Source organism: Staurois parvus, unplaced genomic scaffold (genome assembly GCF_062004578.1).
Source record: "Staurois parvus isolate SC_StPar_1 unplaced genomic scaffold, SC_StPar_1.0 ptg000394l, whole genome shotgun sequence".
NCBI lineage: Eukaryota > Metazoa > Chordata > Amphibia > Anura > Ranidae > Staurois > Staurois parvus.
The window spans coordinates 9,501,817-9,524,561 of NW_028318190.1; the positions used below are offsets into that span (position 1 = coordinate 9,501,817).

Genomic DNA, 22,745 nt, shown 5'->3' on the forward strand with positions numbered 1-22,745 from the left:
TAAAGCTGACAGTCTGCAGTTAAAGCACATCTAGTTTGTTTCATTTCAAATCCATTGTGGTGTATAGAGCCAAAAATGTTAGAATTGTGTCGATGTCCCAATATTTATGGACCTGACTGTATATGATGTATGTATGTATATATAGTGTGTGTATGTATGTATGTATGTATATATTGTGTGTGTAATATACATATATTGTATGTGTGTGTATATGTGTGTGTGTGTGTGTGTGTGTGTGTGTGTGTGTGTGTGTGTGTGTATATATATATATATATATATATATATATATATATATAATATGCACAGTATCTCCCAGAAGTGAGTACACCCCTCACATTTTTGGAAATATTTTATTATATATTCATCTTTTCATCAACACTGAAGAAATGACACTTTGCTACAATGTAAAGTAGTGAGTGTACAGCTTGTATAACAGTATAAATTTGCTGTCCCCTCAAAATAACTCAACACACAGCCATTAATGTCTAAACCGCTGGGAACAAAAGTGAGTACATCCCTAAGTGAAAATGTCCAAATTGGGCCCAAAGTGTCAATATTTTGTGTGGCCACCATTATTTTCCAGCACTGCCTTAACCCTCTTGGGCATGGAGTTCACCAGAGCTTCGCAGGTTGCCACTGGAGTTCTCTTCCACTCCTCCATGATGACATCACAGAGCTGGTGGATGTTGGAGACCTTGTGCTCCTCCACCTTCGGTTTGAGGATGCCCCACAGATGCTCAATGGAGTTTAGGTCTGGAGACATGCTTGGCCAGTGCATCATCTTTACCCTCAGCTTCTTTAGCAAGGCAGTGGTAGTCTTGGAGGTGTGTTTGGGGTCATTATGTTGGAATACTGCCTTGCGGCCCAGTCTCTGAAGGGAGGAGATCATGCTCTGCTTCAGTATGTCACAGTACATGTTGATATTCATGGTTCCCTCAATGAACTGTAGCTCCCCAGTGCCGGCAGCACTCATGCAGCCCCAAACCATGACACTCCCACCACCATGCTTGACTGTAGGCAAGACACACTTGTCTTTGTACTCCTCACCTGGTTGCCACCACACACGCTTGACACCATCTGACCCAAATCAGTTTATCTTGGTCTCATCAGACCACAGGACATGGTTCCAGTAATCCATGTCCTTAGTCTGCTTTTCTTCAGCAAACTGTTTGCGAGCTTTCTTGTGCATCATCTTTAGAGGAGGCTTTCTTTTTGGATGACAGCCATGCAGACCAATTTGATGCAGTGTGCGGCGTATGGTCTGAGTACTGACAGGCTGACCCCCCACCCCTTCAACCTGTGCAGCAATGCTGGCAGCACTCATACGTCTATTTCCCAAAGACTACCTCTGGATATGACGCTGAGCATGTGCACTCAACTTCTTTGATCGACCATGACGAGGCCTGTTCTGAGTGGAACCTGTCCTGTTAAACCACTGTATGGTCTTGGCCACCGTGCTGCAGCTCAGTTTCAGGGTCTTGGCAATCTTCTTATAGCCTAGGGCTAGGCCATCTTTATGTGGAGCAACAATTCTTTTTTTCAGATCCTCAGAGAGTTCTTTGCCATGAGGTGCCATGTTGAACTTCCAGTGACCAGTATGAGAGTGATTAAACCAAATTTAACACACCTGCTCCCCATTCACACCTGAGACCTTGTAACACTAACGAGTCACATGACACCTGGGAGGGAAAATGGTTAATTGGGCCCAATTTGGACATTTTCACTTAGGGGTGTACTCACTTTTGTTGCCAGCGGTTTAGACTGTAATAGTTGTGTGTTGAATTATTTTGAGGGGACAGCAAATTACACTGTTATACAAGCTGTCCACTCACTACTTTACATTGTAGCAAAGTGTCATTTCTTCAGTGTTGTCACATGAAAAGATGGAATAAAATATTTACAAAACTGTGAGGGGTGTACTGTATATTGTGTGTATGTGTTTTTATATATGTGTGTGTGTGTGTGTGTATATGTATATATATACACAGTGTGTGTTCAAGTATATATATATATTTGTGTGGGTGTATGTATATAGATTGTGTGTGTATATATGCATGTGTGTATATATATATACAGTTGCAAGAAAAAGTATGTGAACCCCTTGGAATTACGTGGAGTTTTGCATGAATTGGGCATTAAATGTGCTCTGAACATCATCTAAGTCACAACAATAGAAGAACACAGTCTGCTGAACATAATACTACACAAACATTAGATGTTGCCATGGTTTAATTGCACATAACATGTAAACATTCACAGTGCAGGGAGGAAAAAGTATGTGAACCTTTGGACTTAATAACTGGTTGACCCTCCTTTGGCAGCAATAACCTCAAACAAACGTTTCCTGTAGTTGCAGATCAGACGTGCACAATGATTTGGAGTAATTTTGGACCACTCCTCTTCACAAAACTGTTTCAGTGTAGCAATATTCTTGGGATGTCTGGTGTGAATCGCTCTCTTAAGGTCATGCCACAGCATTTCAATTGGGTTGAGGTCAGGACTCTGACTGGGCCACTCCAGAAGGCGTATTCTGTGCTGTTGCAGCCATTGTTTTGTTGAATTACTTGTATGCTTTGGGTCATTGTCCTGTTGCATCACCCATCCTCTGAGGAGCTTCAGTTGGCGGAAAGATGGTCGTACGGTTTCCTGCAAAATGTCTTGATAAACTCTGGAATTCATTTTCCCATCAATGACAACAATCCGTCCAGGCCCTGAGGCAGTAAAGCAGCCCCAAACCATGATGCTCCCTCCACCATGTTTTACAGTGGGGATGAGGTTTTGATGTTGGTGTGCTGTGCCTTTTTTTCTCCACACATAGTGTTGTGTGTTCTTCCCAAACAACTCAATCTTGATTTCATCTGTCCACAGTATATTTTGCCAGTAGTGCTGTGGAACATCCAGGTGCTCTTTTTCAAACTTCAAACGTGCTGCAATATTCTTTTAGGACAGCAATGGCTTCCTCCGTGGTGTCCTCCCATGTACTCCATTCTTGTTTAATGTTTTCCTTATTATAGATGTGTCAACAAAAATGTTAGAATGTGCCAGAGATTTCTGTAGGTCTTTATCTGACACTCTGGGATTCTTCTTTACCTCATGCAGCATTCTGCGCTGTGCTCTTGCAGTCATTTTTACAGGACGACCACGCCTAGGGAGAGTAGCAACAGTGCTAAACTTTCTCCATTTGTAGACAGTCTGTCTTACCGTGGACACATGAACATCAAAGCTTTTGGAGATACTTTTGTAACCCTTTCCAGCTTCATGCAAGTCAACAATTCTTGATCGTAGGTCTTCTGAGAGCTCTTTTCTGCGAGGGATGGTTCACATCAGACAGTGCTTCTTGAAACCAGTAAACACAAAACAGGTGTGTGTTTTTTAAGGGCAGGACAGCTGTCAGCAACACATCCAATATCATCACACTGATTGGAGTCAAGGTTGGCTCACTCCTGGCTCCAATTAGCTCTGGGAGAAGTCATTAAGCTAGGGCCTCACATACTTTTTCCTCCCTGCACTGGGAATGTTTACATGTTATGTGCAATTAAACCATGGCAACATCTAATGTTTGTGTAGTATTATGTTCAGCAGACTGTGTTCTTCTATTGTTGTGACTTAGATGATGTTCAGAGCACATTTTATGCCCAATTCATGCAAAACTCCATGTAATCCCAAGGGGTTCACATACTTTTTCTTGCAACTATATATATATATATATATATATATATATAGTGTGTGTGTGTATGTACAGTGGATATAAAAAGTTTACACGCCCCTGTTAAAATAACAGGTTTCTGTGATGTAAAGAGACAAAGATAAATAATTTCAGAACTTTTTCCACCTTTAATGTAACCTATAAGCTGTACAACTCAGTTGAAAAACATACTGAAACCTTTTAGATGGAGGGAAGTAAACATAAAAAACTAAAATAATATGGTTGCATAAGTGTGCACACCCTTAAACTAATACTTTGTTGAAGCACCTTTTGATTTTATGACAGCACTCAGTCATTTTGGGTATGAGTCTATCAGCATGGGACATCTTGACTTGGCAATATTTGCTCACTCTTCCTTGCAAAAACACTCCAAATCTGTCAGATTGCGATGGCATCGCCTGTGCACAGCCCTCTTCAGATCACCCCACAGATTTTCAATCAGATTCTGGTCTGGGCTCTGGCTGGGCCATTCCAAAACTTTAATCTTCTTCTGGTGAAGCCATTCCTGTGTTGATTTTGATGTATGCTTTAGGTCGTTATGCTGAAAGCTGAAGTTCCTCTTCATGTTCAGCTTTCTAGCAGAAGCCTGAAGGTTTTGTACCAATATTGACTGGTATTTGGAACTGTTCATAATTCCCTCTACCTTGACTAAGGCCCCAGTTCCAGCTGAAGAAAAACAGCCCCAAAGCATGATGCTGCCACCACCATGCTTCACTGTGTGTATGGTGTTCTTTTGGTGATGTGCAGTGTTTTTGCACCAAACATATCTTTTGGGATTATGGCCAAAAAGTTCAACCTTGGTTTCATCAGACCATAACACTTTTGGGAGACTTCAGATGTGTTCTTGCAAACTTTAGCCAGGCTTGGATGTTTTTCTTCGTAAGAAAAGGCTTTTGTTTTGCCACTCTACCCCATAGCCCAGACATACAGTCAGGTCCATAAATATTGGGACATCGACACAATTCTAACATTTTTGGCTCTATACACCACCACAATGGATTTGAAATGAAACAAACAAGATGTGCTTTAACTGCAGACTGTCAGCTTTAATTTGAGGGTATTTACATCCAAATCAGGTGAACGGTGTAGGAATTACAACAGTTTGCATATGTGCCTCCCACTTGTTAAGGGACCAAAAGTAATGGGACAGAATAATAATCATAAATCAAACTTTCACTTTTTAATACTTGGTTGCAAATCCTTTGCAGTCAATGACAGCCTGAAGTGTGGAACGCATAGACATCACCAGACGCTGGGTTTCATCCCTGGTGATGCTCTGCCAGGCCTCTACTGCAACTGTCTTCAGTTCCTGCTTGTTCTTGGGGCATTTTACCTTCAGTTTTGTCTTCAGCAAGTGAAATGCATGCTCAATCGGATTCAGGTCAGGTGATGGACTTGGCCATTGCAGAACATTCCACTTCTTTGGTTGCTTTTGCAGTCTGCTTTGGGTCATTGTCCATCTGCACTGTGAAGCGTCCAATGAGTTCTGAAGCATTTGGCTGAATATGAGCCGATAATATTCCCGAAACACTTCACAATTCATCCGGCTGCTTCTGTCAGCAGTCACATCATCAATAAATACAAGAGAAGCAGTTCCATTGGCAGCCATACATGCCCACGCCATGACACTACCACCACCATGCTTCACTGATGAGGTGGTATGCTTAGGATCATGAGCAGTTCCTTTCCTTCTCCATACTCTTCTCTTCCCATCACTCTGGTACAAGTTGATCTTGGTCTCATCTGTCCATAGGATGTTGTTCCAGAACTGTGAAGGCTTTTTTACATGTCGTTTGGCAAACTCTAATCTGGCCTTCCTGTTTTTGAGGCTCACCAATGGATTCCATCTTGTGGTGAACCCTCTGTATTCACTCTGGTGAAGTCTTCTCTTGATTGGTGACTTTGACACACATACACCTACCTCCTGGAGAGTGTTCTTGATCTGGCCAACTGTTGTGAAGGGTGTTTTCTTCACCAGGGAAAGAATTCTTCGCTCATCCACCACAGTTGTTTTCCGTGGTCTTCCGGGTCTTTTGGTGTTGCTGAGCTCACCGGTGCGTTCCTTCTTTTTGAGAATGTCCAAACAGTTGTTTTGGCCACGCCTAATGTTTTTGCTATCTCTCTGATGGGTTTGTTTTGTTTTTTCAGCCTAATGATGGCTTCACTGATAGTGACAGCTCTTTGGATCTCATCTTGAGAATTGACAGCAACAGATTCCAAATGCAAATAACACACTTGAAATGAACTCTGGACCTTTTATCTGCTCATTGTAATTGGGATAATGAGGGAATAACACACACCTGGCCATGGAACAGCTGAGAAGCCAATTGTCCCATTACTTTTGGTCCCTTAACAAGTGGGAGGCACATATGCAAACTGTTGTAATTCCTACACCGTTCACCTGATTTGGATGTAAATACCCTCAAATTAAAGCTGACAGACTGCAGTTAAAGCACATCTTGTTCATTTCATTTCAAATGCATTGTGGTGGTGTATAGAGCCAAAAATGTTAGAATTGTGTCGATGTCCCAATATTTATGGACCTGACTGTATGAAGAATATGGGAGATTGTTGTCAAATGTATCACACAACCAGTACTTGCCAGATATTCCTGCAGCTCATTTAATGTTCTTGTATGCCTCTTGGCAGCCTCCCAGACCAGTTTTCTTCTCATCTTTTCATCAATTTTGGATGGACGTCCAGTTCTTGGTAATATCACTGTTGTGCCATAGTTTCTCCACTTTATGATGACTCTCTTCAATGTGTTCCATGGTATATCTAATGCCTTGGGAATTCTTTTGTACCCTTCTCCCGACTAATACCTTTTAATAATGAGAGCCCTCTGATGCTTTGGAAACTCTCTGTGTACCATGGCTTTTGCTATAGGATGCGACTAAGAAAATATCAGGAAAGACCTACTAGAACAGATTAATTTTATCTGGGGTTAATCAGAGGTACTTTAACCAATAGCCTCCTGGCCAATAGCCGTTTGGCGGCCGGGAAAAGGCTGTCGATTTCTGGGTGGACACCATATGGCGTCCTCCCGCACATGCGCAGTTCTCGCGCTTGCAGAGCCGTGCAGCGGCACGATCTGTCACCGGCCATGTACCTCGGACATGGCCGATGACAGATCTGAGTACCGACCCCGTTGCCGGTACCATGTGACCTGCTCTGACCAATCACAGCAGGTCACATGACAGTTGTATACAATGGATGACTTCATTCATGCCATCCATTGTATACTAGTGTCTAGCTAGTAATGGTCACAGCGATCACATGTACATGTCATGAGATTAGCTGTGGCCAAATCACAGCTAAGCACAAAAAAAAAAAAAAAACCTTGAATGAATCGATGTCATTCAGGTAAATGCTTGCAAATTGTGTAAAGAAAAAAAAAAAAAAAATACTGATCACTTCCCCAAAGTAGTACAATGTTACTATGGTAACATTGTACTACTTTGGACATAGTGAAATATGAAAAAAAAAATTTAATAAATTAAAAATAAACAAAATATATATATATATATATATATATATATATATATATATATATATAATTTTTTTTTTCATACTGTCACCAGTCAGTGTCCCTGATCACTGCCATGCCAGTTATATGATGATGATGTACTGCACTGGTGACAGTATGTAAAAAAAAAAAATAGTGAAAATAATTTTTCATTTTTTCATTTTCAGAAAAATTGACAAAAAAAATACAACTTCAAAAAACTCACCATGCCTCTTATAAAATACGTCGGACTGTCTACTCTGCAAAAAGGGGTCATTTGGGGATATCTGTACTGTTCTGACATTCTTGGACCTCAAGAAATTAGATTGGCTGTCAGTACTTCAGGACTGATCAATATTCAGATCTATACCATAGTTTGTGAACTCTATAACTTTCCTACAAACTAAAAAATACATCCTAATTTGGGTTATTTTCACCAAAGACAAGTAGCAGAATACATCTCGGCCTAAATTTATGAAGAACAATTATTTATTTGCAAACTTTTATAACAGAAACAAAGAAAAACGTGTTTTGTTTTTTTTTCAAAATTTTCAGTTTTTTTGTTAATTTAGCAAAAAATAAAAACTCCAGTGGTGATTAAATACCACCAAAAGAAAGCTCTAGTTGTGTGAAGAAAATGATAAAATTTTAGTTTGGGTACAATGTTGTATGACCGCGCAATTGTCATTCAAAGTGTGAGAGCGCTGAAACCTAAAAACTGGCCTGGGCAGGAAGGTGTAAAAATGTCCGGTATGGAAATGGTTAAAAGATGGCAGGTGTGTACTGACTCCTATTTGACATGTTTTTGAATGTGATTGCTCAATTCTGAACACCGCTACATCCCCAGTTATAAGTGTGCACACTTATGAACCACATTATTTTAGTTTATTTATGTTTACTCCCTTCCTCCCCAAAAGATTTCAGTTTGTTTTTCAACTGAGTTGTGCGGTTTACAGGTCACATTAAAGGTGGAAACCTTTCTGAAATTATTTATCTTTATCTAATTTTTTTACATCACAGAAACATTTGAACAGGGGTGTGTAGACTTTTTCTATCCACTCTGTGTCTGTGTGTATCTTGCACCTGTTGTGTGCTGGTGATAAGAGGTGGTTTATCTCTAAGCCTGACCTGGAATGTGTAGAAGGCACTGTCAGCTGTATTGTTCATATAAACAGGCCCTCGGGATCCTAAAGGCTGCCTAATCAGGTTTTGTCCTGTATCTGGATGGACAAGAAATCCTGCCTGTTGTTTTTTTTTTTTGTTTTTTTTTTTTATTCTCCGGCACCAAAGAAGACAAGTGTCTTTGGGACAGGTGTGTGATGACTGTTCCTGTAATGAAAGATTGCCAAGCTGTGTCCTTTTTAGGATCCATATTTTGTATGATGAGGTGCTGCATGACACACATTACTCTGTGGCTGCTTCTTTTGAATGGAAGGAGATGACTTATGTGTTCTTTTCTCTGTTACAGCATTCAGGACTTTCTCTGGGGAATGCAAAAGTGACATACGGCTCGAGAAGGCAAAAGAGCATCTGGAATTAGCCCCACCCTGGCATCTCCTCACCAGGGGATAGTTATGGTGCAGCTGCCTCTTCTGGAGCTTTGTATCTGAGACCATCCGAGCTGACATGATTTGGGTTAGTGTGTACTGCCACTGACAATGTTACTTACTACATCATCTAATAAGCTGTGGTTGTTTGCCTAGGAAATATTGTTTATTTGAAATGATTGCTACATTTATTACATGTTCTTATATAGCGTTGTCAGTTTATGCAGCACTTTACATATACAGTATACTGTACATTGACATCAGTCCCTGCCCTCAAGGATCTAAGGTCCATAACTCACATTCTTACATATGTACAGTTGTGGCCAAAATTATTCAACCCCCAATGCTGTAAAGGGGTTTAGGGACTATAGTGTACATTTGGAATTGTATTCAGAATCAAATCCTACAAGGACGTTGTAACTACCCAAATGCAACTAAAATGACATCAATTGTTTATGTAATACAGTAGTAAATGGTTCTTATGTGGTTTCTTCATTGCCACAATTATTCAACCCCTTAAAGACTACCACTCTGAAGAACAGAGGTTCATACAGGTGCTTTCCATCAGGTATTGAAAACACCTGTGGATGTCACCGAGCAGCAATCAAGCATAATAAGCACCAATTAGGCAGCTTTAAAATGACTGTGATACTCAGCTCCTTCTAGACATTTACTGGTGTGGTTACAAACATGGTGAAGGCAAGAGAATGGTCCAGGAAGACAAGAGAAGAGGTGATTTCTCTTCACAGGAAGGGCAATGGCTATAAGAAGATTGCAAAGATGTTAAACATACCAAGAGACACCTTAGGAAGCATCATTCGCAAATTCAAGGCAAAGGGCACTGTTGAAACGCTACCTGGTCGTGGCAGAAAGAAGATGCTGACTTCGACTGCTGTGCGCTACCTGAAGCGTAGAGTGGAGAGAAGTCCCCGTGTGACTGCTGAGGAACTGAGAAAAGATTTGTCAGATGTGGGTACAGAAGTTTCAGCCCAGACAATAAGACGCACACTGCGTAATGAAGGCCTCCGTGCCAGAACTCCCAGGCGTACCCCCTTGCTGTCTCCAAAGAATAAGAAGAGTCGACTGCAGTATGCCAAAAGCCATGTGGACAAACCACAAAAGTTGTGGGATAGTGTTCTGTGGACTGATGAAACAAAATTAGAACTGTTTGGGCCCATGGATCAACGCTATGTTTGGAGGAGGAAGAACAAGGCCTATGATGAAAAGAACACCTTGCCTACTGTGAAGCATGGTGGAGGGTCAATCATGCTTTGGGGCTGTTTTGCTTCTGCAGGTACAGGGAAGCTTCAGCGTGTGCAAGGTACCATGAATTCTCTTCAGTACCAGGAGATATTGGATGGAAACGTGATGCAGTCCGTCACACACCTGAGGCTTGGGAGACGTTGGACCTTTCAACAGGACAATGATCCCAAGCATACCTCCAAGTCCACTAGAGCATGGTTGCAGAGGAAAGGCTGGAACATTTTGGAGTGGCCATCGCAGTCACCAGACTTAAATCCGATTGAGAACCTCTGGTGGGACTTAAAGAAAGCAGTTGCAGTGCGCAAGCCTAAGAATGTGACTGAACTGGAGGCCTTTGCCCATGAAGAATGGGCGAAGATACCCGTAGATCGCTGCAAGACACTTGTGTCAAGCTATGCTTCACGTTTAAAAGCTGTTATAACTGTAAAAGGATGCTGTACTAAGTACTAAGATTGAATGTCACTTGGGGGTTGAATAAAACTGATAATGCTGTGAGCACAGAAAAGACATTTGTGGTTATTTCATTATAACTGTTATGTTATATTTGTCTGACCTACAAGTGCCTCTTTAATGTAAATGTAAGCAAGATGACTGAATGATCAAAAGCAATGTCAAACTGGCCAAAACACTCAATTTCAGTGGGGGTTGAATAATTTTGGCCACAACTGTACTAGGACCAGTTTAGACAGGAGCCAATTACCTACCTGCATGTTTTTGCAGTGTGGGAGGAAACCAATACAGGCACAGAGAGAACATGCAAACTACAGGCAGGTAGTGCCGTGGCTGGTATTCGAACCGATGACCCTAGTAATGCTAGGCGGAAGTGCTAGCCACTTATCCACTGTGCCACATTAAGAAATATTTCATTGCTTTGGGATAGTAGGGGGCAACCTGTGATGCACATGCCAAGGTGAGACACATGGGGGAATCTGCTGGCTGTCATCAGTGGGTGGGGAAAACGGATCATATCAAATGATATCAAGTGCATTAAGATCTGACATGACTAAAGCTAGCAATACGTGGTTCAATTTTTTTCATTCACCTAGCTTGCTGAATGAAAAACCTGAACTAACTACCCCATCCACACATTTGATGTGGATATGGGAATCCTCCCCGCTGTGTCACTGTATTCTCACAGCAGGAAGCTACAGCCTTCAGAAAACATTGATCAGCTCTACATCCGAATGAGCAATCAATAGATCGATTTCTCATGAACGGGAACGACCATACACGGATCAAAATTTGGCTGGTTCCTGTTGAACTGGCTGAATTTCAATCTATGCATGACCAGCTCAAAAGTGCAGAAATTGGGGCTGATCTGAGATCTTTTGTCTTGTTGTAGAGCTGTGTACAATAATTAACAAGCTTAACAACTTGGCAATAGAGATACACCCATGAGTGCATTTAATAAAAGAGAAAAAAAAAAGCTAAGGCTACGGCACTCTATAATTCACTGGCACGCCAGTTTTCTGATGCTTGTAAAAATGGCACTTGATGATGTGGAAAAGATTTGCTGACACTCTCCTTTGGGATTATATTTTGTGGGTTAAAGCTAACTTATATTTAGTACTTCTTATTTTGGTTAGATAGCCAAAGTTGAACAAACAAGTAGATTTATTTTTATACTGGAATTTAAAGCATTTTAATTTTGGAAAGAACAGGGAATGATTTAAATCCATCAGGTTTCTTTTTTTTTTAAGACTGTTTTCTGTGTCCCATTCAAGAAATTACACTTCCTGTTCTGTAGACACAACAGGAAGTGGGAAAATATGCTCAAAGCGAAATAAATACACTCTTGGCTGTCACCACAAAAGTTTCCCTGTTATAAAATTTACTGGTTCTGATGAGGAGTCTAAATTTCCTTTGCAGTTTTTGTGACAATTGTGAATTCCCCCAGTGGGAACAAAGACAACCATAAAAGCTAGACAGGGGTTTTAATTCCTTCTATTGTAAACATCTATGCTTTAATAAAATATAAGACCTAAGCCTGACAATAATGCCTTAATATTTTTCAATTATTTAAAGGCTGATGCACACAGTGTATTAGGTCCTATAATGTAAAATATGGCTGTTTTTTAGCACCCAGAATCCTCATGTGTTGCATCCAGGGGTTTTAGGTCAGTATGTGGACACACATTTACGCTTGGACCTGCATACAACCGTATCCAGTAATTTAATTGTACAGATTGCTGTATGCAACACCTGTGGCTCCCAGGCACTGAAATACACCCCCATCTTTTACATTGTATGCCCCAGTACGCCCATGCGCATGAGTCCTTAGGGTGTTGTAAGAGGATTTTTTTATATGTATGATTTACCTGGGTTATTAGTGTGCACTGTACTTGGGTTTGCAAATGCTCACATTCACCTAATATGCAGTCACGTATGAAAGAAAATTTTAAAAGAGTGTGTACATAAGAAAGGAGGTGGAAACTCAGTGTTCCACATAGTGAATCCAAACACTAAAGTCAACTCTGCTCTTCAAAAGCTGAAACTGTACACAAGTAGACTAGTTTCAGATTCTGTCCAGGATCTGACTTGGTTACCATCCAGTTATTTATTGGGCTGCTGAACCTTGAGTTTGCAGTGTTGTGTTCAGTACATGTTGATTTTGAATTAAGAGGTCTATGTAGAAGGTACTTTACAACTGATTTTATTGCATTTGACACAAAGTGTGTTTATATTATTTTGATATAATGAAAATGATCATGCCTTATGAGCTGTGTAAATGTTCAGTTTTCAATGATAGCAGTGCATTGCTGGATATGCACAATACTATTTTTCTTAACATGATCGTCATCTTTGAACATGCCTGTTTGTTCATTCACAGCAGCGATGTCACATATATCCCTAGGACTAGTAATTAACTGCTAGGGCCCAGGGACAACAGGGTATTATGCTTTCAAACCTGTAAGCAGGGCTGCCGATAAGGGGGTACCACTGGCCCTCTTCTAAGGGACCCAGGTCTCATCAGTTCAACAGGGGAGCCTGGGCAGCTGACAGTCAAGGGGAAAGGGATCCTGGTAAGGAGAGGGTATTCAGTGAGGTATTTTCTGGAACCAATCCCTTGTAGTTCCCTCCTTCAGCAGTTGAATGCCTGCTTCTCCTCCTCTCCTTCCCACTGACTTTCAGGTCATTCAGGGGAGAATTGCAGGCGATCAGTTCCAGTAAATGCCCCCCACCACCTTGAAGCCTTACAATGGCCTGTTTCACTTGCATGGACATCTCCTTTGAACGCATGATGTAGGTTCTCTGCAATAGATTCCAAATGCAAATACCACACTTGGAATCAACTCCAGACCTTTTTACCTGCTTAATTGATGAAGAAATAATGGAGTAGCCCACACCGGGCAGTGAAACAGCTTTTGATTCAATTGTCCAAATATATATGAACCTAACTGTTTGAATGTAAGTTGGGCGCCTCAGGTTGTACTCCTCTTGAGGGTTAGGGACTGATGTGAATGTACAATAAATATGTCTGTAAAGCGCTGCGTAAATTGGCGGCACTATATAAGTACCTGAAATAAATTAAATAAATAAATATCACATCTAAAGCACACCAAAGAAGTGTACAACCTTTTTTTTATTTGCGCTGCAACAAAACAAAAAGTTTTGGTGTTCTCAAGTGTTTTATGACATGATACTTTAGCAAGTGTGCTTGGAAAAAAGATGTTTGTGTACTGCAGGAACACGCTTGATCTTGACTCTTGTTCATGCGTTCCTAGATCACAACTGTGAACAGAGCCTTACTATGGAATTTAAACGTGGAAGGAAATTGGATATATTTTTAAAGGTTTTAGTAGATGTTGGGTTTGTTGATAAGCTTGTGTTGGTGGGTGCATTGGCACTAATATATGTTTTTTTAGTCTTAAAGTTTTGTTTGAAGACTGACTAGCTTCGTGTTTCTCAACCTTTTTCAGCCAAGGCATCCTTTAAAATTATGAACAATCTCAAGGCAACCTCTTATAAAATGTAAAAAACTAAATTAATAGTTTTACATAGCACAGCAACATACACACCTGTAGGACACCCAATGTTAGAGTTGATTTATTGTTCCAAAGCAAATACACATTTGCACATTGGTACTGACTAGCATTCCAATGTTTCTCTGCTTCCTCAGTTTCTCTGCCTCATTCAGCTAATGTGACCCCAGTGCTGATGTAGAGGGGCAGGGGAGAGGTAAACAAGGATGCTGTGCTGGTGCCCGATGTCCTTCTTATCAACCGTTGACATCATTGATTGTTAGGATGCCAGTAGCTGGAAGGTTGTAATGGTGCACAATGAAAACCTGAGGCTTTGTGTCAATAGAAGGCAAGCTTGATACAACCTCTGGCTTTTATGCAGTTTTTAGGCAATTTGCCAGTTCACTCCTGAAGAAACCTGAATGCACCCTGATTTCTCAGGATTAATGAACAAATAGGACCATCAACAAACGATAGCTCAGTTTTTATGGATGATAATGAGGGAAGGATCACGTTCTGGTGTAGAGAAAAAAAAACAAAATGGTGAGGATGGTTCAAAACTGGATGCTGGCTTGGCTCTTTTAGAAAGGCTTACAATTATTTATTTATTTTTTTTTTAACTTCATAGTGCAGTGCGTATACCTAAAACTAACATTAGGTACAAAAGAGTTGAGCACACAAAAGTGAAACCCTCAAAAAAATGCAAAGGGCGTACACATGGTCCTCCTCCAAAGAAGAAAGACCCTAGCCCTCATTCCCCGGGGAACAAGACTCCTGACAAGGATTGGAGTATTCGCAGTCCAACCGACCACAACCAGGTGGACCCCTTTCTTTTGTAAACCTGCCAAAGAAAGGTCTAACCAAGTACTAGGTGAGGCTCCCCTGAAGGGAGACCCCATGGGAGGGGGAGAACCTGACCATAAGGCCATGTGCACAACCCCATAGGCAAGTCCATGGACCTACACCCTACTAGTGGGGGGTGAGTAAAGTGTCATTGTGCTGTGCAAAATGCAAATAAACATAAAAAGGTATAGGGATGAAGGATAAGTGCTTTGTGCCAGTGTATGATAACAGTGGCAGACTTTCCAGCCAGTATACAAATTCCTCCTGTTTCAGCCAAAAGGTCCAGCCCTGGAGGAAGGTGTGAAAAATAGCATGCAGAAGTGCATGCGACCACAGTGTCATAATACACTGAATGTGAGTTCCCCTACAGTGAGAATTTCTGGCATCCCTGGACTGGTGATGTGTGTTTTTTTTTTTTTTCTTTTTAGAAAAAATATACTTTATTTTATATACAATATATAGAAACAAGATACTTTTATCAGGGCACATTCCACTCTGTACTGTGACACAGGGCATAAATACACTACATTATGATACAGTTCCAATCACACAATAAATACATTCACTTTGCGGTATGATGCCTATAAGTTGTGCGGAGCAAAGTCCCCCGAACCATCTCGTCATGCATGACACCGCTTACCCCGAGAGCAATGTGTGGCCCCTAAGGTAACACCAAAATACCTTGTGGCACAATGTCATGCAGTGCCTGAGTTATACCCCTGTCCCACATGATTGTTACTGCAAGGATACAAGCATTGTGGGCTTTTCTTAGCCCGGCCTCTGGCCAGACAAATGCTGCACCCTCCCTATCAGAAAGGCATTAATACTTATTGTGTCACATGTCCTATAAGAAAACACACCGTAAATGCGGTAAAAACGCAGCACAGATGTGGCAAACATTCTGCTCACTTTGGGAGATTTCCTCCAATTTCCGGTTCCTAACTTTAAAGTGTAAGTTCACCATACAGGGAAGGGGTAAAGTGTAAGTTCACCTTACAGGGAAGGGGTAAAGTGTAAGTTCACCTTACAGGGAAGGGGTAAAGTGTAAGTTCACCATACAGGGAAGGGGTAAAGTGTAAGTTCACCATACAGGGAAGGGGTAAAGTGTAAGTTCACCATACAGGGAAGGGGTAAAGTGTAAGTTCACCATACAGGGAAGGGGTAAAGTGTAAGTTCACCATACAGGGAAGGGGTAAAGTGTAAGTTCACCTTACAGGGAAGGGGTAAAGTGTAAGTTCACCATACAGGGAAGGGGTAAAGTGTAAGTTCACCTTACAGAAAATCTGTAAAGTGACCTTACACTGGACCCCCTCCCCGTTCCCCAGTCCTGCTATACTACACTGCCATGATCCCCTGCTGTCAGACACCGAAAAGCCAGTTCACCGTTCAGGGGATTTCAAATCCCCGCAGCTTAATCTCCTCTCCTTACTGTGCTGAAAATACAAGTTAGACGGATTCTGATTGGTCAGCACCGTCTCTGTAGTCCGTACTGAATGAGCAATACGGAGCAGTGATTAAGCCGCGGGGATTTCAAAGCAGATTGTCGTTGTCTGACAGAGGTGGATCACGTCAGTCTGGTACAGCGGGATCGAGAAGGAGTCCAGTGTAAGGTCACTTTACAGATTTTCTGTAAAGATGAACTTACACTTTAACCCTTCCCTACGCTATCCGAAACTAAAGTTTTGACTATACATACACTTTTTAACTTTTTGCCAAGCAATGCTGTAATCCACTCCCTGCTGAATTGTTGGAATATGTAGCAACCAACACAAGCTGGGATACTAGGAATATACCAGCAAAATGTCTGAACTTTCTATGGTTGAATCCTATTTATATACAGTTTATTTAAATTACGATTTAGTCTTCCTGAATGCAAGGAATTTGAAATTGCACTGAAGGTTAAAAAAAGTTATGCTTTGCATAGCACTGGCATCAGCCTAGATGAATCCTTTGTTTAGCTGTCTGTACATGGCAAATGACCCTGTAATGAGCCTTTGTTCATCTGGCATGCTCATACTTTATTTAGTGCACTTCAGATGATCTCCCTATACTGCCTACAAAGCAATCTATCTGAAGACCTATTCTTTTCTTATTATATGATCTTAGATTGTAAGCTCTAACGAGCAGGGCCCTCTGATTTCTCTTGTACCAAATTGTATTGTAACCATAATGCCTCCCTTAATTTTGTAAAGTGCTGTGAAAACTGTTGGCACTATATAAATCATGTATAATAATTGAAGCTTTTTTTAGCAGGAACGCACTTTCGGCACCTCCAGCACTGAATACATGTAGTGGCATGTGGCCCTGGGGTATGCTGAAGGGTCTATTGATGCTGTCTGCTGGGGGATCTATTGTTGCTGGGTGGGATCTATGTTTTTATGGTGGTCTGTTTTTTTGGGGGGATGTCTATTGTTGCTTGTGGGGGGGGGGTTATGTTGCTGGGGTCAATTTTTGCTGGAAGGGATCTACTATTGAGGGAAGGGTCTATTGTTGTTGGCTGCTGGAGAGTCCTTTAATGCTGGCTGCTGGGAGATCTATTGTTGCTGGGTGGGATCTATGTTTTTATGGTGGTTTGTTTTTTTTTGGGGGGATGTCTATTGTTGCTTGTGGGGGGCTTATGTTGCTGGGGCCAATTTTTGCTGGAAGGGATCTACTGTTGAGGGAAGGGTCTATTGTTGGCTGCTGGAGAGTCCTTTAATGCTGGCTGCTGGGAGATCTATTGTTGCTGGGTAGGATCTATGTTTTTATGGTGGTCTTTTTTGGGGGGGATCTATTGTTGCTTGTGTGGGTGGGGCTTATGTTGCCGGGGTCAATTGTTGCTGGAAGGGATCTACTGTTGAGGGAAGGGTCTATTGTTGGCTGCTGGAGAGTCCTTTAATGCTGGCTGCTGGGAGATCTATTGTTGCTGGGTGGGATCTATGTTTTTATGGTGGTCTTTTTTGGGGGGGATCTATTGTTGCTTGTGTGGGTGGGGCTTATGTTGCCGGGGTCAATTGTTGCTGGAAGGGATCTACTGTTGAGGGAAGGGTCTATTGTTGGCTGCTGGAGAGTCCTTTAATGCTGGCTGCTGGGAGATCTTATGTTGCTGGGTGAGATCTATGTTTTTAAGGTAGTCTGCTTTTTTGTGGAGGTCTATTGTTGCTTGTGGGGGGGGATAATGTTGCTGGAAGGGATCTACTGTTGAGGGAGAGGTCTATTGTTGCTGACTGCTGGAGATTCCTTTAATGCTGGCTGCTGGGAGATTTGTTTTTGCTGGGGTGGTATCTTGTTGCAGGTGTCCATTGTTGCTGGGGAGGGTCTGTTGCTGCTGGGGGGATCTATTTTACTGCTTTTCCTGTTATCATTAACAAATTCCATACAACTTACTTGGCACCATAAAATGATACTTGGTTCTGTATTCTCTAAAAGGGGTGGTACTGGGAGGTGGGTAGGGGGTGGAGACAAAAGGTGGCTCAGAAGAGGGGGGAGTTTCTGCACCTGTTATCTGAGGAAAAAAAGCCCTTTTATAATAATATGATGACATTCTATCTCTCCCAGCAGACATGACCCTCCTACAACACAATCATTCAGGCTCCATACAGGGAAGGATTATTGTGTTGTAAAAGTTTATATCAAGCAGTCATGTTTCCCAGTCTTAGCCCGGCAGAAGGGCAAAATCTAATAGGAAGAATAGACTGTTGTATGTTGGAAAAGAGAATTGCGCTCAGTGCAGAAAGCACAGGATGAGAATATCTCAGCTTCAGGTTTCAGCTCTTGCAAGACCTCTTAAGCCTTCCATCCTTGCCAGGCAGATGAAAAGATTAGTTTATTGGATTGGTTTCATATAACGTAGTAGGAGTCACAAAGCTTAATATAAAGGGCAGCATTCTTCTCAGGTATGTTTAACATGGTCTTACTATAGACATTCAGTTTGAAGAAAATGCTCCTTTTAATTGTTAGTAACCAGATCTATGCAGGTTAGTTCATGGCAATGTCTTCCTAATAACATGAATGTTGTTTGTGTTGATATAAGTCATCAGGAACTACACTATCATTGTCTTCAGCTTGCATAAAAGAACAGTAAATCCGAAGTTGTCTTATATAGGACTGTTCTAAACTACTAGATTATGTTTGACATGCTGCTGGGGACTTCCTGTCCGTTCATTTTATTGTGAGATAATGCAGTAAGTCGCCTCTGAGCTTCTCTTCATGTCTCATTTACACTTTGATTATTTTGGAGAGTCTGCTGTTAAAAGATTGATTTGGCTGATGTTATCCCATAATTTAGAAGTGGCAGAGTGTTCTACCCTGTAAGCCATTGTTCACTGCAGAGAGCGTTTGTAGTTTATGAGGTGCGCTTTAATGGCTAACTTAAAGTAGAGTTCCTGGTTAACCCTAACCAATCTTAAAAATACTCCCTCGATGTGTTAGAGGTGTCAGAAGGATGAGGGCTCGATTGACAGATATACAGCTCCTCCTACATTTAGCCCCAATATCCACAAAAAAAGACATTTTTGGACAGTTACTTATTGTCATGTATTACATTATGTAGGAAACAGTCCACAGTTCCACCACTTTGCCTGTGGTTTGCCAAGATTGAGGAAACACATCGGATGGAAGAATTAGTGGCTGCAGTCAACCATTAAGAGGAACAATGCTGCTAACTAAGGTTCTATTAGACTGATGTCACTCTCTCCACAGAATGCCAGTCCCTAATGTCTGCTTCTGACTGGAGGCTCACCCTTTACTGATCTATCTGACGAGATAGCTCCACGTGAGAGGCTTTGCACCACATTACCTTTCCCCACCCTTCCTTTCTCCTCTCCTCCCCCCCCCCCCCCTTTTTTTTTTCTTTTTCTTTCCTCGTCCCTCTTTGAGTGTCTTTTTCCTTTCTTTCCTCCTTTGCAAGAGTCCAGTCCATTCTCGCTCCTTTCTCCTACTAGTTAACCTGGTTGAAAACACAGAAGCACCTTGTGTGAGGGTATTCCTCTACGATTTGTATGTTCATTCATACTTAGACCGTTTTCTATTGTTGGATGTACCTGTTCTTTTTGATTCCTCTCCTTACATACCAACGTGTCAGTTTCTGGGTATGACCCCCTTCCTGCTTGTTAAAGCGGACCTTCACCCTCCCGCAGCACTTTCCTCCTTTCCATCTGACCCCCCCCTCCGGAGCGCTGATATCGGGTTCTTTTTCTTTTTGTGCTTGGCCTGCCCCCCAACTTCTGGCATTTGCCTAGGCAAGTGACTCGTTGGCCCCTGTGCCTCCTGGGATGCATGATGCACAGTCCCATTCTGTAAGGAGAAGGGGGGTGGATCTAGAGGCACCTGCACCCTGAAGAGCCGGCAGCTATGACAGGCAACATGGCTGCCCCAGACCCATGCAGTGGGCTCCAGAAAGGAGGATCCTAGCAGCTCAACATTGGATCTGCTGGCCAGGTGAGTATCCTAACTCTGCATAACAGTGAAAGGTAAGCAGGGAGGAAAAATGTGTGGGGGGGGGGGGGATCAGAAAGGCTGAAGTTCCTCTTTAGTGTAAGAACAAATGCATGTACTTACCTATTTTCATGCCACTCTGGTCCTGTCATGTAATCCAGCTCCCCTGTGTCAGCCAGCAGTGGCTGTAGGGGACATGAAGCACTGACAACAGATGGGCCATTGAAGCCTATGGGTGACTTCACTGCTCCAGGCTTTACCAGCAGCTGTCAAGCACTCTCTGCTCTCCCCTACAGCTGGCCGCTGGCTGACACAGGAGAGGGAGATCACATGGACTGGAGTGGGCTGTAAGTATATACAGTTTTTTTTTCTTACACAGGTTAGAAATCATAGGTGTTAGGCTGGGCATTAGCGTTTTTAAGATTCGGGTTAAGGTTTTAAGCTTTTAAAACACCTTTGCTTTCTTAATGAGGCATTTTTCTGGCTGATGGAAAATGTAGCATGTTTCAAAATCATGGTCTTTCAAAAGATCGCATTTAAAAATAAAATATGGGTATGTGATGACAGATAATTCAAGGTTGTCTGTGTGTAAGTTCAGTGTTCCTGCTGAATGCTTTAGGATATGCAAATGTAACTATCTCCTGTGATCAAGTGACTGGTATGCTTCCTCTTGCTTCTTATATCACTTTACCGGCTGGTAAAGCAGCTTGTTAAAGCAGAGTTCCACCCAAAAGGGGAAGTTTCGCTTTAAAGATTGGTCCCCCGCTCCCCATTAAGGATTGGCACCTTTGGGGAGCGGGGGGGTGGGTACCCCAATTTGACAGGCACCCCCTCCCACTTCCGCTGCGATCACCTAGGCGATCAGAAACAAAAGTTATCCTCCTACCCTCCCTCCCCGAGGTCTTGTGGGACACGTGGCAGGTCCCAGAAGACGATGGTGCCATTCAGGAAGTGCAGCACTACTTGCACATGCGCAGTGGGCACCCGGTTGTGAAGCCGCAATCTGTCACAGCCGGGTGCCCACACTGAAGATGCCGGCACCTGGAGTACAGTGAATACGGTGAAACGGGCTGCGGCGGGGGCAACGCGGGATCATGGGGCAGGTGAGTGGCTTTTTTTTAAAAATCAGCAGCTACAGTTTTTGTAACTGCTGACTTTTATTTTTTTACAGAGTGAGTGGAACTCCGCTTTAACAATGATGGGTCAGTATTGAGGAAGAGGGAACATATCCAGCCTTTCCACCATGGATGACTGTCAAATTTTCTTGTCACAGCGTGACTGACCTGCAGGGACCTGGCGTTATCTGCTGTCACTTACCTACAGATACATTATTCTTAATGTACACGTAGTTGTTAGGTGAACCAAAACCTTAGTAGGTATATGAAATGTTCCTAGGTTCAGATGATAATTGCAGAGTAATGATACTTTAATATGGCAGACTTTGGTTTCGTACAGGTCTACATCATGTTTAGAGATACTGATGTATCTGATACTGAAGAGGCATCTTTCTTGTTTGTGTCATGACAAATTCAATTGTAAGTTTAACTTTGTATCTGTTTTGTCCCAAGTCATTTTGTTTATAAATTTCTAACTTTTAGATCTTTGTGACACAAATCTTCACACAACTGTTCCTGTTCACAAAGTAGTTGACTGATGAGATTACATGTCAAAAGAAACTTTTTGCCAATCCTTAAATGAGGTGGCTGAATTGGTTTTCTTTATATAGACTTTTTTTCCCTTTATTATCACCTGATCCTGCCAATAAGTCTGTTATTCTTGAACTCCCTTTAAAGAAGAAATCTAGGACAGGCAAAAAATCACCCATTAGTACACCTCCCTACACTAAACAGTTAAAAGTTTGAAAATCCTTACCATCTAGGAGAAAAGTCTAATTTATTTTTCATGACCTCATCTCTGTAATTCAAAAGATAACAGCATCTGCTCTGTCAAGGAAGAGGGATTGCATCATATCCTCTCCTCTCTCTGCAGTAAAAGGAAACCACAGTTCCCATCAACCACAGGGAATTGTAGTGAATGTGGGCGGATACACTAGGCCTGTACATGCTGAATGTGTTTGAGAGTCTGGGTCCGCCCACCGTTGCAAGTGGGGCGGAATTACATCATGACTTCCTGGAGAAAGAAATACTGAGGATTTGCCAAGACCAATGACTAGAGGAATAGGTGGCATAGCAGCCACCTTACAAACAGGAAACCAAAGAGAATTAACGGCTTGGTTTGAAAATAAATAGGTTATTTCAGAGCAACTGAACCAGAAGATGGATGACATATTCCGTGAAGGTAGGAAATCAACATGTAAAAGTGTTTGCCTGGAGTTCTGCTTTAACAGACTGAGCTATCCAGCAAAAGTGGCATTTAGAGGGTTGGAACAAGCCATTTTACCACTGACAGGGTTGCTTAAAATGTTCAGCTGTTATTTATTCATGTAAAACCTTCATCCCAAAGGAAAAAAAATATTGCTGTAACTGCTTATAAAGTGTTAGACT

General features: G+C 41.9%; 1 protein-coding gene across 1 annotated transcript in view; it reads left to right on the top strand.

The window, feature by feature from the left end:
- KIAA0319L (KIAA0319 like) overlaps positions 1-22,745 on the top strand; it is a 154,321-nt gene that overhangs the window by 2,071 nt on the left and 129,505 nt on the right. Inside the window, exon 2 of the mRNA XM_089686330.1 lies at positions 8,680-8,846. The gene's annotated coding sequence lies outside the window, so the exon portion shown is untranslated. The remainder of the gene's footprint in view (positions 1-8,679; positions 8,847-22,745) is intronic.